Source organism: Canis lupus, chromosome 7, assembly GCF_003254725.2.
Source record: "Canis lupus dingo isolate Sandy chromosome 7, ASM325472v2, whole genome shotgun sequence".
NCBI lineage: Eukaryota > Metazoa > Chordata > Mammalia > Carnivora > Canidae > Canis > Canis lupus.
The window spans coordinates 54743551-54760021 of NC_064249.1; the positions used below are offsets into that span (position 1 = coordinate 54743551).

At 39.7% G+C, this 16471-nt stretch overlaps 1 protein-coding gene across 1 annotated transcript in view; it reads right to left on the minus strand.

The window, feature by feature from the left end:
- Positions 1-3195: 3195 nt before the first annotated feature.
- The window catches only part of DTNA (dystrobrevin alpha), a 371751-nt gene continuing 358475 nt past the window's right edge, over positions 3196-16471 (minus strand). Inside the window, exon 25 of the mRNA XM_049112772.1 lies at positions 3196-3777. The gene's annotated coding sequence lies outside the window, so the exon portion shown is untranslated. The remainder of the gene's footprint in view (positions 3778-16471) is intronic.

Consider the following 16471-nt stretch of genomic DNA (forward strand, 5'->3'; position numbering starts at 1 on the left):
AATTGTGCATTGTCACCCTACCCTGATAATTAAAGGCCACACCTAAGGAAAATGGTGTTGATTTATTAAAGTTTGGTAGTCCCAAAGAAAATGCTGAATTTTAGAGTATATTTAGCTTCTTTAGAGCTAGTGAAATTTGAGTTGGAAGTAGGTTAATATGAAATTTGAGTTGGAAGTAAGTTAATATTTACAAATAAATATATTTCATTGAAACTAGCTATAGATGTCTGTAGAATTGCTTAGAATGGTGTGGTTGCTAAGCATCATATTAATCTTTGTTATTTACCCTTCACAACATACTTGAGAAGTGGCCTGAACTTATTGTTTCTTATACTTTAAATATTAGACTATTTTATATTTTGTTGAGGCTGATTAGAGCAAGAGAGAAAGCAACATTTTCCCAATATAAATAAGTAGGTGAAGAAGTAAGGAAATAAGTAAAAAAGTGAGTGAGTGAATAAATGAATGAATGAATAAAGAGACGTTATATTGAAAATGACCTTTTCAGATAATTCTTGGAGGGATTTAAGTCTTGTACTCTGAATGAATAAGGATCTCTAGTTTGGCACAACATAGCTGTTTGAACTTGATGAAGAAATGTGTTCTTTCCTAAGTTTCAATAAGCAGTATATAGAATGTCCAGCTCCACCAGGTGGTTGACAAACATTGTATCATTTTTTTCCTGTTACCCATATAGCATGCCACCTAAAGGATCATTAGCTCTGTAACAAGAAGATGTGGGTTTGGATCACAGTTCTGCCCCATGGATAGAGAGTATGGCCATTAGCAAATGTCCTCATTTTGCTAACTTGGTTTTCTCATCTATAAAATGGAGATGATAAACCCATCATAAGGTCGGTTCTGATGATCAAGCCTGGTCATGGTTATTTAGGGGGACCGTGAAAAGCATAGAGCTGTAGACGTAGGAGGCACTGTCAGGGGCTGTAATCATTCCTTTTTCACAAAGACAAAATGTGAAGGTGCTACATTTGGCATTAAGTCCATTAGATTACTTTTGTCACAGATTTGGAGGTGATAGAAACCTGGTAGTAAATGCCACTGTATTTATGCTTCAATCATTTCTCTTAATAACTTACTAAGCTTATTGAAGCAAATGCTTAGAATGAGAAATTAATTATGTTATAGAAATAATAATTAAGTTGTTAGTGTATAATTTTGAATCCAATTTTCCTTGAGGTTAACAATCAGCAAAAAACAAAACCAAACCAAACAAAACAAAACATAAAAAAAATCCTTGTGGGAAAAGTAAGAAATATGTACCTATGCATTTAAATGTTTCTACAACAGAGCTTTGAAACCCTGGAATGGAACCTCAAAAAAGGCAGTGTCCTAGAAGGAGGTGACAGACACGACCAGACAGGTTCTTACTGGGGTGGCCCATAGATCTGCACTTAGATACTTACCTGTGTAAACATCTGCGATATTTACTCAGCCATGTAAGAGAATTTGAGGGCTGTTTTAACTGCTAGATGGGAAGTAGAGCAGAAAGCCCCCTGGTTCCATCCAGTTAAGTCAATTAGCATTACCCCAAAGTGACAGAAGACAATGATAAACACCAATTAGGAAAAACTACCCCTGGCACCTGTGTGGCTCAGACAGTTAAACATCTGCCTTTCAGCTCAGGTCATCATCCCAGGGTGCTTAGGATCGAGCCTTGCATGGAGCTCCCCACTCAGTAGGGAGCTGGCTTCTCCCCCTGCCCCACCCAACCCTCTTCCCCTGCTCATGCTTTATTTATTTGAAATAAATAAATAAATAAATAAATAAATAAATAAATAATAATAAATCTTTAAAAAAAAGAAAAAACTAACCCTACAATGAACTAATGAAATGGGTAAATCCTCTGCTTCCTCCAGCGTCTTCATTGGAGGATTCACATTGCAGAGCTCCCAGTTTAAGCTACTGTTTCCCAACCAGTAGAAATCACGAGCATGTCCTGCATCAGACTACCCTGGGCTTGGCCTGCACATTCCCAATTTCATATGCCACTCCTCTGTAGTTTCTTTTTTTTTTTTTTTTTTGGTATCCTCTGTAGTTTCAATCAACAAGTACTTCCAGAGCAGCCGGCCAGGAGGAGAGAGATGGCTTGTTTTCAAACCCAAAGAGGATACTCATCCTGCCTGTGGAGCAAACTGGGTTGGGGTGCGGCAAGAGAGGCTATGCTTAGAGGCCCAGGATCTGGCTCAGAAACACTGCGACCATTGTCTTTAGAGGCAACAAAAGGAGTTGTTGAAAAACCAAGCTTTACTATAAAGCCAAAAATCTGTGCTTGTCATTTTGTGTTTATTTGGCATTCAAATATGGCAGTCATTCTCAGCTCTGGCTGCTGTTTATATTTAAAGGAAGGCTCATAGCCATGGAATGGGAGCCAGCTTCCAATATCTCACTCTTAAAAAAACAAAATTAAAAAAAATCCCACTATCGTTTCTACTGCTATGGCCTTTGAGTTTTTGTCTGAACCTTGGGGGCTGGTGAGTGACAGACAGGTCAGCAGGCTCCTTAACACCAGGGCCTGCTAACCCTTTTGGACAGTTCTTTGATAACGAGGTATACATTTGTATTTACTTGGAGGAGGGGGACAACATTCCTTCACCATTGGGTCACATTTTCCTGAGCTCGCTCTCTCCTTCACTCTCTCTTTGTGGTTCTGGTTGGGAGTTCCTGTCCAATGGCAGGAGGAGGGGGAGTATAATCATTGTGTAGTTTGTTTCAGCTTCTTGGTTAACAGTAGTAACACTGGGCTTCTGCCTTCTGGGAAACAGAGTTAACCTACTCTTGAACATCAAATGGGGAAATCAAGTGGGGGAATCAAGGTTACAGAACTGCTGGACCAAATGGGAACTGCAGGGCAGGGTGATGGCGGGGTCCTGGTACTTTGGCCACAGGCAAGGGTCACTTCCCTGTTAATTGGTGTTTGCAGAGCAGACTCATTTTTCTATGGCAATCAATTTAAGAATATCTTGGGAAAAAAAAGAATATCTTGATTCGTTAAAATGAACCGATGCTGCTGACTTCATAGAAGATGTTGAGGGAACTGATGATGGCAAGTTCTCTGAATATAAAAATTAACTGAGGTAAACTGCTAGAACTGATGTGTGTGATAGCAACACCTTATGTTCGAATGGAGAATCGTTTTTTCACAAGGTTTTTCATTCATGTTACTTCAAATTACTGTATAGCTATATTTATATGACTTTATTTGATCATCATCATAAATCTGTAAAGAACTTAAAATAGGCATCTGCACTCTCCATGTTGAGAAGAAGTTAAGGAATGAGCCCGGGGCCCAGGGACCCAGCCTACCAACCAGATTTCCTGATTGCTAAAGCCACATTCTTTTTCAGTGTATCAACTGACTTCATGAAATGGTGACAGCCAAAACATAATGATTCAAGAGTTGAAATACAATAAGACGATAACACATCATCTTCCAAAAAAATCTTTAAGGTACATTCGGTTCTTCAACTCAGCCAAGTTCTGATCTGGAAAAAGAAAAAATGCTGAGGGGAGACGTTGCTGCTTCCTGTGGGCCAGACAAGGTGCATTCCTTGCTCCCTCACCCCCACCCCCCGCCACTGTCCAGACCCCCCTTATTTTGGCTGTTAAAACCTGATTTTCATTTGACTTTCATGAAGCCCTTCACTTAATTCTGTCTTGAATTAATTTAGTCTCTTTCTTTCTTCTTTCTTTCTTTCTTTCTTTCTTTCTTTCTTTCTTTCTTTCTTTCTTTCTTCTCTTCTTTCTTCTTTCTTCTTTCTAAAAAAGATTTTATTTATTTATTCATGAGAGACACACAGAGAGAGGCAAAAACAGGCAGAGGGAGAAGCAGGCTCCCTGTGGGGAGCTCAATGTGGGACTTGATCCCAGGACCCTCGGATCATGACCTGAGCCAAAGGTAGGTGCTTAACCGACTGAATCACCCAGGTGCCCCTTTCGTAACCAAATTTCGGAAGCTGAAGAAAGGAACTATAGGATCTTATGAAATCTCAATCAGCCAGCTAGATGGTTAAAGTATAGCTAGGCTGTGAATAATAGCTTTGGTCTGCAAAGGAAGAGCCTAGTGACTCCTTATATCTTGGAGAAGTTAGTTATTCAGTAAGTATTCATTGATGGTGAACAACATGACTGGAAACATTTCTCTTTGGGGTTTTATTTTCCCAAACATTTTTACAAATTGATATTTTGTAGAATGTTGAATATAAATATTTAAGAGACTCAGTAAAACTCTGGTTCTGAGCACTTTCTGTTACCAAACTTTTGTTTGTTTGTTTTCTAGTAAGAATGTATAGTAATTCATTTCAAACTCCGGTTTGCATGGATTTAAACAAGGCTCCTCTGGAGGTAGGAATGCCAGGGCAAGAATTAACCAGATTGTAATCTTTGTGCCTGGCAGTCTGACATCACTTGTAAACTCTGCCAAAATTCCTTTGGAAGCAGATGTTCCTAGAGGGGGAACAGTAATCATTTATCCTCTTATATTTGTTGGGTAAAAGCTAATTCATGGGAAATATAAGGACTGAGTTATAGTTATAATTCACTAGAGCTGTACTTTTTCAGAGAGAATAAACACAGGTTTTTTTTTTTTTTTTTTTTTTTTTTTTTTTTTTTTAGCATTTTTCCTCTTTCCCAGAATTTCTCATGTTAAATTCTTACTTTCCCACCTACTTATTATTGTCAGGGAGGAGTTGTCATGTATTTGCCCCAATCTCCATTGCAATAGCTCCTATGTCAATATGTAGGCAATTTACAAATCCCAGTATTTTCCAACTGCTAGTCTAGCACCAAAATGAAAACTTCAAAAGGGTGCCTGAGTGGCTTGGTTGGTTAAGTGACCAATTCTTGATTTTGGCTAAGGTCATGATCTCAGGGTTGTGGGACTGAATTCCGGGTGGGACTCTGCACTCAGCGTGGAGCCTGCTTAAGATTCTCTCTCTCCTTTCCCTCTGCCCTCCCTGCCCACTCACACTTGCACATGGGCGTGCGTGTACTCTCTCTCTCTCAAAGGAAAAGGAAAAGGAAACAAAAACAAAATATAAACTCCAAGCCCTCTTTCTTGTATATTGTTTCTTTCAGGCAAAAAAAGTGGAATTAAAACATAAAACTCCAAAAGGGCCAAGTTTATTGATAACTTAGAAACAAGGAATATAGTGGGGTCCATGTCAACACTGATTATAATGGCCTTTGGTTACTACAATGAATGAGTATGTATTAATATATGTATCAGGTGAATATTGCCTCTCATATAAAAAAATCAAGGTTTTTAATGTATCTTTTTGCTTTCAAGAAATACATGCAATTTGGAATATAAAGCTGAGTGAAACTGATGTAAGACTAATTTGTACTTGTCTAAATCTCTAGCCAGTTACTATTTATTTTTTGGCAGTTACTATTTCTTCATTGGCAGTTACTATTAAACTGAATGAGTAATCAACTACTGGTAGAGATGCAAGTTCATCCAGAGGTAAACTCTTAAGGCAACTGCTGAAGCATCTTACCCAGGAAGTCTTGGGGACCTTGTGTGTAATTTGTGGTGTGTTCTGTAGTTTTTTTTTTTTTTTTTTTTTGTTCTGTAGTTTTTCTGCATCATTAGAGTTTGCTTGTTATGTATTTCAAAACTTGAAGTATTTAACAGAGAACTAAAAAGAAAATACGTCAGAACAAATTTCCTCCAGAAATTGTGGGATAGGGGCAATTCTAGAATGCCATATACAAATCCCACTAAATGTTAGTAGCTATTCCAGAAATATCAAGCTAGTACTCCTATTTTTTTACTTGAGAACCCAAGCCTTTATAGTATGTATCTGATTTAATAAATGGAAAGATCTCTATAGATGCTCTCTCTTTAGAGTCCAAGCTCATATGTTTATTTCTAGAGTCTGTTCCAACACCGCATTGACATTACAGAGGAGGGAATGAGTACTGGGGAGAAGAGCAAAATGGAGAAAACAGGGCTGAGCCTTAGCTCCTCCCACTGAGTTCATGTCTAAAAAGTTTGATTTGCTCTTAGATGAACTAAATAATGCCCTCTTTTTAAAAAAGTAGGAGGGCAAGTTAATGGCCTGCTCAAAATTTCTGAGGTAGCCTCAAGAATAAATTGATTAATATAGTCCATCACTGTTTTTTTTTAAAAGCTCAGTATCAGTTATGCCAAAGTTCGTGATTACAGGCTCCCTTTAGCATCTCTTGATTCTTGCAAACTCTCTTTAGCATCTAGATATTTAAATGATTCTTATCTATAGGTGATCTTATTTTAGGAACCCTGAAGTGAACTCACAGGTCATGTTAGATACCCCAAGAGAATTCTGCAGCTAATACCATCCTGGCAGGACAGCAGAATTAAACTTTTGATTACAAAGATACATTCATGGTAGAACAAGCATTTTCTGTTCTCAAACATCCCACTCTAGAGTATACTCTTATTTGCTCTACAATGTAGAATTTACCTGAGATTTGTTACCCGCCTGAGTGCTTGAGTGTCTCTTTACCTGCTTTCTTGGGCAACCAGTTGCTCTGATTTGACTGGGACCGAGGCATTTCTCAGGACTCCGGGCTTTTTGTGCTAAAACTGGGTCAGTCTCAGGCAAACTGCTGAATCACTTTCTGAGAAAAGTCCTGGCTCTGTTATCAGGTATTTTTGCAGCCTGGACGTCAGAGTACAAATTAGCATCTCCACATCTGAGGACAAGCAGCACTACCTACTACCTAGCTCTGCGGCACACGGATGGTCTCCTCAACCTCCCACTTCTAGTGCTTATCAGAGTCTATTCCAAAGAGATTTTCATCTATTCCAAAGCTTCTGTTAAAAATTCTGGCTATGACTACTGGTATTTCCAACAGTAGCCTGAGGAATGGTGTCTCCTCCTCATTTTCTTTAATCTTCTATATTTATTGCTCAATCACTTTGCACCAGGCATTGGGTTAAGTGATGGTGTATATGAGGGCAGGCTCTGCTCACACCACAGGCATAGAGTCTGGTGAGGCAAATGAGTAAACCAGCAATTATTTACAAGTCTTTATCCTTTTATCAGGCCAGACCAGGACAAAGCTATTATCTTGGAACAAATTCTATTAGCATCACACTCCTCACCATTGTGGTCTTGCAACTTAGCATTATGCTAACTGGTCATATGAAGAATGACTTTGTGCTTTTTTAGAAAATAAGTGAAGATTGTCCCTTGTCCCACTCAGTGTTCATAATACAGAGACTTTCACAGTGGCTGGAAAAACATGCCTCTGCCCTTGAACAAGTATGTTTGTTTGCGGTATACAGTGCAAGTTGGAAATTAAGTTTCACATGCAGTTTTAATATCTCTTCTTAGCCTTGGTTTAGGTTTTCTGGTAAAATTATACTGTTCTTATTTTCCGGTTAAAATATTTGAATCTCTCTTTATCAAGGAGGCTTCTTGGCTCTCTTTGCCACAGAGGGGAAATACTACTCTCTTCTCATATACAAATCCCCTGAAGGCAGGATTTTTTCAAAGACTATAAAGGATTTGGTTTTTCAGAGGGCCATTGTTCCCAAATTGGCTGTGGACCAGGGAGACAATTCTTGCCCTAAGCTTCTTTAGTGTCTACAACCAGTGACCTACCACCCCATTACTCCTGACCTTTGCTGATAAAGACTTAGGGAAATGTTTGGGGGTGGTGGTGATGGTTTTTAGTTTACTTCACAGGCTTACTTCAAAGTCTGATGTCTTAGAAAAATTTGGAGGTAAAAATCTCTTTTCACCTGTCCCTATCCTCCCAGTCCTGTTTTTATTACTTCGAATAATATTTAAAATGAAAAAGTCTCCAGGTTTAATATGTGTTGCTAGGGCAACAAGAGAGAGGCACAGAAATCAAACGAAAGCCAAGGAATGGAGCACCAGTCTTTGGGGGAATCTCAGTCTTGGCTGATGCCTCATCTAGCAAAGGTGAGTTGAAATCTACTTAGCCATGGATCAAGGGAAAAGCCTGCTTCCAGAAACTCCTCCCAGAAGCACACCAACTTGTTGCAGTGGGAAATTTCTTGTGTGTCCCTCCTGTTTCTTGTTTGATGGAATGCCCAGTCTTTTTTCCCATCTTGGCCTCGTCTACAGACGTTTTCACAACAAAGACAACTCTCGAGGTCATACTTCTGGATGACTAAGCACTCCCGAAATGGGCATTGTGGGCATTGTGAGGATGGAATGTAGATAAGACAAGTTTTTTGAGAGTCATATAAAGGATTATGTAAATGTTAATTATTTTTTCCCAATATTTGGAATTTGGGAAGAAAGGAGAGAAGGTGTATGCATTTTTGACCTTGAAATTCTTATAAAACTGTGGCAGAGAGGCCAAACAAATGGCCAGAAGTGGTGCTGGAAGGAGGGAAATGTCACACATGCAGTTAAACGTGGCCTTGCTGGGTATTCTAACTACTTGTCAAGTTTGCCTTGAAGTGGTCCTACAAGTTGCAATCCTTTCTAGAGAGACATTTATTTTATTTTGTTGTTGTTAAAAAAAGGGGGGGGGGTGGCACCTGGGAGGCTCAGTTGGTTAAGCATCGACTATTGATCTCAGCTCAGGTCTTGACCTCAGGGTTGTGAGTTCAAGCCCCACATTAGGTTCCACTCTAGGTGTGGGGCCTACTTTAAAAGAAAAAAGAGGGATCCCTGGGTGGCGCAGCGGTTTGGCGCCTGCCTTTGGCCCAGGGCGCGATCCTGGAGACCCGGGATCGAATCCCACATCGGGCTCCCGGTGCATGGAGCCTGCTTCTCCCTCTGCCTGTGTCTCTGTGCCTCTCTCTCTCTGTGACTATCATAAATAAATAATAATTAAAAAAAAAAAAGAAAAAAGAATTAAAAAGAAAAGTTAAGAAAATAAGTAGAGAAGGGTCAAATCTGGTATGTTTTACAAAAGGGCCAAACATAAAAGTTTTCTATCATTTAGAAGAGCAATTTTAACCTCATGAACACTCTTTTTTTTTTTTTTTAAGATTTTACTTATTTATTCATGAGAAACAGAGAGAGGCGCAGAGACACAGGCAGAGGGGGAAGCAGGCTCCATGCAGGGAGCCTGACAGGGGACTCGATCCTGGGTCTCGAGGGTCACTCCCTCGAGAGGTTCCATGCAAGAAGCCCAACGTGGGACCTCATCCAGGGACTCCGAGATCACACCCTGAGCCAAAGGCAGTGCTAAACCGCTGAGCCACCTGGGCTGCCCATGAACACTCATTTTGAGATAGAAAGACACATTACATTACTTTTAAACTTTATCTAATATTTCAATTATAAAAGTAAGCCATGTTTATATTAGATTATGCAGAAAATACAGATGGAAGATGAATATTTTTAAAGTTTGTTCAAAAACCCCTTATTCAAGGGCAATCATTGTTAACACCTTCAAGTATTGCCTACCATTTTTCTTTTTAAAAATCAAAATTATGCTCACTTGGTCTAAAAAGTTTGTCACTCTTGAGATCTGCATGGATCAGTCGGTTAAGTGTCTGCCTTTGGCTCAGGTCGTGATCCAACAGTTCTTGGGATTGAGTCTGCTTCTCCCTCACCCCCTCCCCCTGCTCGTGTTCTCTCTGTCAAATATATAAATAAAATCTTTAAATAAAAGTTTAAGGGATTCCTGGATGGCTCAGTGGTTGAGCGCCTGCCTTTGGCTCAGGGTGTGATCTCGGAGTCCCTGGATGAGGTCCCACATTGGGCTTCTTGTATGGAACCTGCTTCTCTCCCTGCCTATGTCTCTGCCTCTCTCTCTCTGTGTCCTTTATGGGTAAATAAGTAAAATCTTTAAATAGAAAAGTTTAAGTTCCCTTTCTTGGAAACAACTAATTTCATACTTTTTAATTTTTTTGTATTTGCCTCTAAATAATATGTTTGTGTATATTCTTATTTTTAAGTTTCAGGCATTATCTATGGCCTTCCCACTACAGAGGATGAGAAATTGGCTCTTCCCCTTCTATAATGTAAATATCGCCAACCATATCTTCCCCAAAAGGTTATGTGTGATTTTGGTTGATTGTTATTCTGTGTTGACATTGTTATTGTACATATGCTATTTAAAGATGGGACTCAAAGTTGAACTATATGGAATGCTATAATTACTTTTCCTTTTTTTTTTTGAACAACTTGGCAGTTAATGATTATCTTGATTTTCTTATTTATTATCTAGATATAAATGAGTAAATCCAGGTTTTATCAGCATGGACATTATACAATATTGGAAACATACTACAAAAAAGAATACAAATCACAAATTTTCAAAAGGTGGAAGGAGCCAATATTCTTAAATCAGTATTTGCAGGAAAGCTGCTTACATATCAGGAACTTCCCTTTTGGGCTTTATACTATACACAATCATTATTCCATACAGGTTTGATTGTTTTAGCAGCTAGCACAGTATTATTTAATTTCCTCATCATAGTCCATCCTTCATTGACAGTGCTATTTTTTCCTCTTTGTTTGGTCTCAATCACTCATGGTAAAGGCTTTTGTCAAGTGTGGGGTTATACTTGGTTGTCTGCTCCTTTGTCAGAGTCATGGTCTAAAGAGCTAATTTGTAGTCTTAGCATTTGACCTTTTCTGTAGGGTGCTCTGGTTGGCCCCATGTCAGTATTTTCAGGACTTTTTTTTTTTTTTTTTTGGTCAGGGGAGGTTTGTTAGATTTCCCAGAGAGGGCTCTTTCATCTTTTATCTGAAGAGTGAATTCCTGGCTGCCAGTGTTCTGTGTGTTGAGTGGAGAAAGCCAGCTGGATGGTCTCAGAATTTGGTGTTTACAGGATCACTAAATCCCTCTAGTATAACAATATTTTAATTTCTGGTCTTTTCATTCCTAATGAGATTGAATAGATTTTCTTATATTCGTTTTTAGGTTAGATATATTTTTGTGTGAGTGTTCTGAAAACTAAAACTATTGCCCCCATTTTAAGAACAAGGATTATGAACTTCACAAGAGAAAAAGGGAAAGGTAACTGACAGAGCTGAGCTTCCAGAATGTTCAGGAACCTTGCTGGGTGCTTTATATGTACTGTTTTTTAAATTTGGCTCCCAAAATCACCCATACAGAATGTCAAACAAATACACATTGCCATAAAATGGGAGAGCCACTTTTTAAAATTTTATTTTTACATATCCAGAGAGCAGGAGAAGAGTTTTATAATTTAGCCTTTCTTCCTTAGAAATATAACTAAAGTAGATGACTTTCCAAAATCAATAAAATGATTCTCTTTCAAAAATAACAATAAAAAAAGGCCATTTTGAAGGGTCAATAAGGAAATACTTTCTATCTTAACTTGGTTGTTATCAAGTGCCTGTCACAGTATGTAAGTTGTCAGTGCTGTCTTTGTGGATTGATCTCCCCAGGTGGGAAGGAAGGTAGGGAGCTGGCCCATGAGGGACTGTGGGGCTGCAAGTCAGGGTTAAGTTGTGGATTTTTTTTAAAGATTTTTATTTATTGAAAGAGTCAGAGAGCATGAGCAGAGAGAGGGAGAAGCAGACTCCACTGAACAGGGAGGCTGATGCAGGGCTTGATTCCAGGACCCTGAGATCATGAACTGAGCTGAAGGCAGATGCTTTATTGACTGAACCCAACCCCCCCCCCCCCATCCCTCTACCCCAGACCCCTAGCCCCATCCTGTGGATTTATTATGCTGCACAACAAATCCCCTAATGCCCTAAGAGGAAAAACAAGCAAATATGCACTCGGTGTTTCTCAAGATTTCACTGGAACACAGGGGTTGAGAAATAGCCAAGAGATTCTTTGAATCTGGCTAAGTTAATTCAATTCAACACATGTGCAATGAGCCAATTGCTTGTGCTTAGCTTACCTGACCTATCAGCTGCATTCAACACATTTGATGATGGCTTCCACCTTGAAACACTTTCATCATTGGCATCCAGGATATCAGATGTTCTGATATTCTTCTACCCCGTGACCACTCCTCTCAGTCTTCTTTATCATTTCTATGCTGACAACTCCAAGATGTATAGCCCTGATCTAGACTTCTCTCCTGAATTCTAGGTCTAGATTTCAGACACACTACTATTTTCACTTGGCTATCTAATAGGAATCTCAAATGCATTATGCCCAGGTCTGAGCTCCTGAGATTCTCTCTATTCAAAGTTTGCTCTTCCCTGCCTTCCCCAACTCAGTGATGTAACTTCTTTCCCTCAGTTATTTGGGTTCCTAAATTGTGGTATTGTCCTTGCTCTCTCTTTCTCTCACACATATCTAATCCATTTACAAAACTGTTAATGTTCTGCCCCGAAAATATATTTAGCATATGACCATCTTCCTTAGTCTAAGCTGGCACTATCTCTTTTGCCTGAATTATTACAGTAACTCCCTAACTGATCTTGCAAAATCATCTGTTGAGTTTGTTTCTACACATCCAAGAAGCTCAACAAACTCCAGGTAAGATAAACTCAACAAGCTCCGCATAGAGACACATTATAATAAAATAGTTGAAAGCTAAAGACTAAAAGAGAAGTGACTGTCATGTACAAGGGTGCTTTAATAAGATTAAAAATTTCTCATCAGAAACCATGGAAGCCAGTACAGTGACATATTTAAAGTGCTGAAAGGAGGGAAAAAAAAAAACCCGTCAATCAAGATTTTGATATCTGATAAAATTGTTTTTCAAAAATGAAGAAATTATGACATTCTCAGATAAACAAAAGATGAGGGGATTCATTACCAGTAGACCTGCCCTGCAAGAAATGCCAAAGGGAGTCCTAAATTTAAGTGAAAAGACATTGGATGGTACTTAATGCAGTTTGAAGAAACAAAGATCTCCAGTAAGATTATTATTTTTTTTTAAGATTTATTTACTTATGATAGACACACACACACACACACACACATACACAGAGAGAGGCAGAGACACAGGCAGAGGGAGAAGCAGGCTCCATGCCAGGAGCCTGATGCAGGACTCGATCCCAGGATCAGGATTGTGCCCTGGGCCAAAGGCAGGTGCCAAACCGCTGAGCCACCCAGGGATCCCCCTCCAGTAAGATTAACTAAAGAAATTAAGTAATATTGTGTGATATAATGGAGAATTTATCTGGTCTTTGTTCCTGGCTCCTGGGAGAGCTTAAACCCCCCCTGAATTTCCTGAAGGATTATCTTTGTTATGTTAATGAGGTAACTCACTGTGGGATTGCTTCAGGATGGGGGCCGGTTACCTAAAAGATCAACCATGTGATGCCAGAGAAACCATTTGCCTACTGCCATTTGTGTTCCCACAAATTGCAACTTTGGGCCGGCCCTACCTCTGGGAAGGGGAGGGGACCTGGAGATTGAGTTCAATTGGTTTAATCAATTATACCTACATAATGCAATCTCAATATAGTCTCTAGACACAGAAGCTTCCTACTTGGTGAACATGGGATAATGATATGTTCAGATTCTGCAAAAGGAGGGTATAGACATTCTGTATCCTCCTCCTTTCCCCCAGACCTTGCCCTATGTATCTCTTCATTTGGCTGTTCCTGACTTGTATCCTCTATAATAAAACTATAATAGAAAATATTGTGCTGTCAGTAAATTCTGTGAGCTGTAACAAATCAAACCTGAGGGTGTTGTGGAAAGTTCTGAAAGTATAGCCTGTCAGTCAGAAGTATGGGTAGTCCCTAAGACTTGTGACTGGCATTCAAAGTGGGGGCAATCTTGTGGAGGACTTTACTCTTAACCTGTGGGGTGTATGCTAACTCTGGGTAGTTAGTGTCAAAACTGAATGTAATACACCCACTTGGGGTGGAAATGGAATACATTATGTTTTTGATTTGTGACACTACTTTAAATTTTCTCTATAATTTAAAAGTTGCATAAAATTCATTATAAATCTGTTATTTTGCACACAATGTATAAAAATGAGGGTAGGTCCAGGCAAATGATCACTCTAAAAGTCTTGGTCCTACATACTAGCTGAATGAAACTGAGTGTGTGGAGAACTTCCTCAGCCTAGAGCTGGCACAGTTGAGCCTAGAGCTGGCACACTTGATCACTTGGAGAGTTTGGCATATCATTCTCCTAATCCTCTTGACCTACTCTCATTCCCCCCACTCATGGCAAGGAAAGGTATTTGCCAAGAAAAAATTCCAGGGAAAGTAAAAGTAAGTTTCTCTTGGAGGGCTATAACAAGAGCTGGTCTAATTAGTCCTTCCCAATATTTTCAGGAAGTATCTGTTCTCAAGCAAGAGCAGCCACAGAGACTTCCAGAAAAATGGAATGCCAGAGAAACCACTGACCTACTGCCATTTGTGTTCCAACAAATATTCTTGCCCAAGACTTATCCTCAGTGGCCCTCCTCCTGAGGCCACAATAAGGAGACTGGAAAGCAAAGGAGCCAATCTCCATTGTGATTTAGCCCCATTTTACACATGAGACACCAGAACCAGACATGGAAAATGTGCATGGCCTGCATTCCTGGTTCACTTGCTATCACTGAATCAATTAGCGCTGGGAAGAGGATGAAGCATTGTCATTATTTAACCTGACTCATAAGCCTCTGATATTTTTATTAGATTTTCTTTAAAATAAAGCAAGCATACATATTTTCCAATGCTCTGTGGCATATCAATGTTATTGAGCATCTCTTTAGGCAAAAACAAGAATCCTTGGTTTATTGAAGGCAGAAAATTCTCATGGTTAGACATGCCCTTCAAAGATGTTGGCCAACTCAAGTAGCCTTGTTACTAAAACAAGGAAACTGACCAACCCTGTTTTTTATCCATCTGCCCATTCTCCCATTAACTCTATTTATGGCATGAAACCTGGAAAAGTTGGAAAAATATGATGAAGGAAATAAAAATATCATCCACAGTCCCATGATTTAGATCATCACCATTTTGGTGTGTATTTTTCTATACACAAGAAGCACTCAAATATTCATCAAACTGGGATCATTCTTATACTCTTGTAATCTGATGTTTTGCATGACTTATGCAAATATCTTCCATGTTTAGAAATATATCTCTTTAATCATCATTTTTTATGGCTTTTTAGTATTCCAGCCTAGCATATCAGGCCATAAGTAGTTTAAGTCTTCCCTTATTAGTGTCCATGTATGCTCTTTCTAATATTATAGCCAAGCTCCACAAAGATCCTTGTTCATGTATCTTTGTGGCCTCAAAAGCAGGATGGCTCCATCACAACATAGTGTCCCAGCATAGTCCATGGCATCAGAATCCCAGAGAGCAGAATTCTAGGTTTCCAAGGTGCCCAGAGAACCTCTTCCTGGGTGTCGGGTATCTCAGTAGCTGATTTGCTCTGTTGGGATGATGAATCTGAAATGTTGCCAACTTCTTCTCGCCATGCTTGGCCTTATCCCAACTTGGCATATCTGCCCTTTTGGGGCCAGTAGGGCCACTGAGTCATACTCCCAGGTGATTCTTTGTATCGTGGAGACAGGGGCCTCAATTCTTGGAGCAAAAGATTCTTCTTTGACAGAATCTTTAAATTTAGCTGCTTCCAGTCTTCCAGAGCTCATAGTAGAGTTTAGCTGCTGTGGTGTTACCCAAGGGACTCCAACCAACTGAGCTTCCGTGATGTTCAAGCTCATAGCCTTGAGTATCTTTCCTGCTATATGTAGAAATCCACAAATCTGACTCACTAGTCACAAGCTCCCTAGAATTCACCTTATTTAAAAGAATTCCATAGCCCTGCACTTCAAAGAGTAGTCCTCAGGTCAGTATCAGCATCACTTGAGAACTTGCTTGAAATGCAGAGCAAAACTCTGTAAGTTCGAGAAGAACTGCACTATCTTGGTTTAAGGAGGACCCAACTGAACCTAATCGTGGAAGGCTAGGATTGAAGGGGTACTTCAGGTCAGGGCCTCCTGAATTTTAAAGTGCACACAGAGTCCCTGGAGAGCTTGATGAAATGTTGACTCTAATTCAGTGGGTCTGGCATGGAGCTCGAGATTCTGCATTTGTAACTAGCTTCCAGGTGATGCTGATGCTGTTGGTCTTTGGACCGCATTTTGAGTAGCAAGAGGATAGCAGTTCTTAAAATTTGTCAGACTGTATCACCTGGGGCACTTGTTAAAAATATCAATTTCCTGGCCCTCATCTGGACTTGCTAATTCAGATTAATCAATACTTCAGGTTACTTTGGCAGTTAGATACATTTAGGAAATGCTGAGGTAGGGATCAAAGCTAAAATGTAGATCCCAGGAGGTGAGGAGATGAGGCCTTGAGAGGCAGCTGAGAAAGACTTGGACAGGCAACATTAAGCAAGCCTTTGTTGCCCACCTCCAAATGGGAGAGGGTGTCTGAGCTCCGACTAGTGGTTATATGAGGTCAGGATCTGCCCTTGCATAGATGTATAGCAGAGCCTTTTGGTTTCTTTCTCTAGTGCCTTTTGAGTTTTTATAGCATTCTCATGAACTGTAAATCAACCCCAGACTCTGCGAGCAGAGACTTGCAGCACCATTCCAAGTCAGAATTCCCAGAAATGCCATTCATGAAGTGCTGGAGAC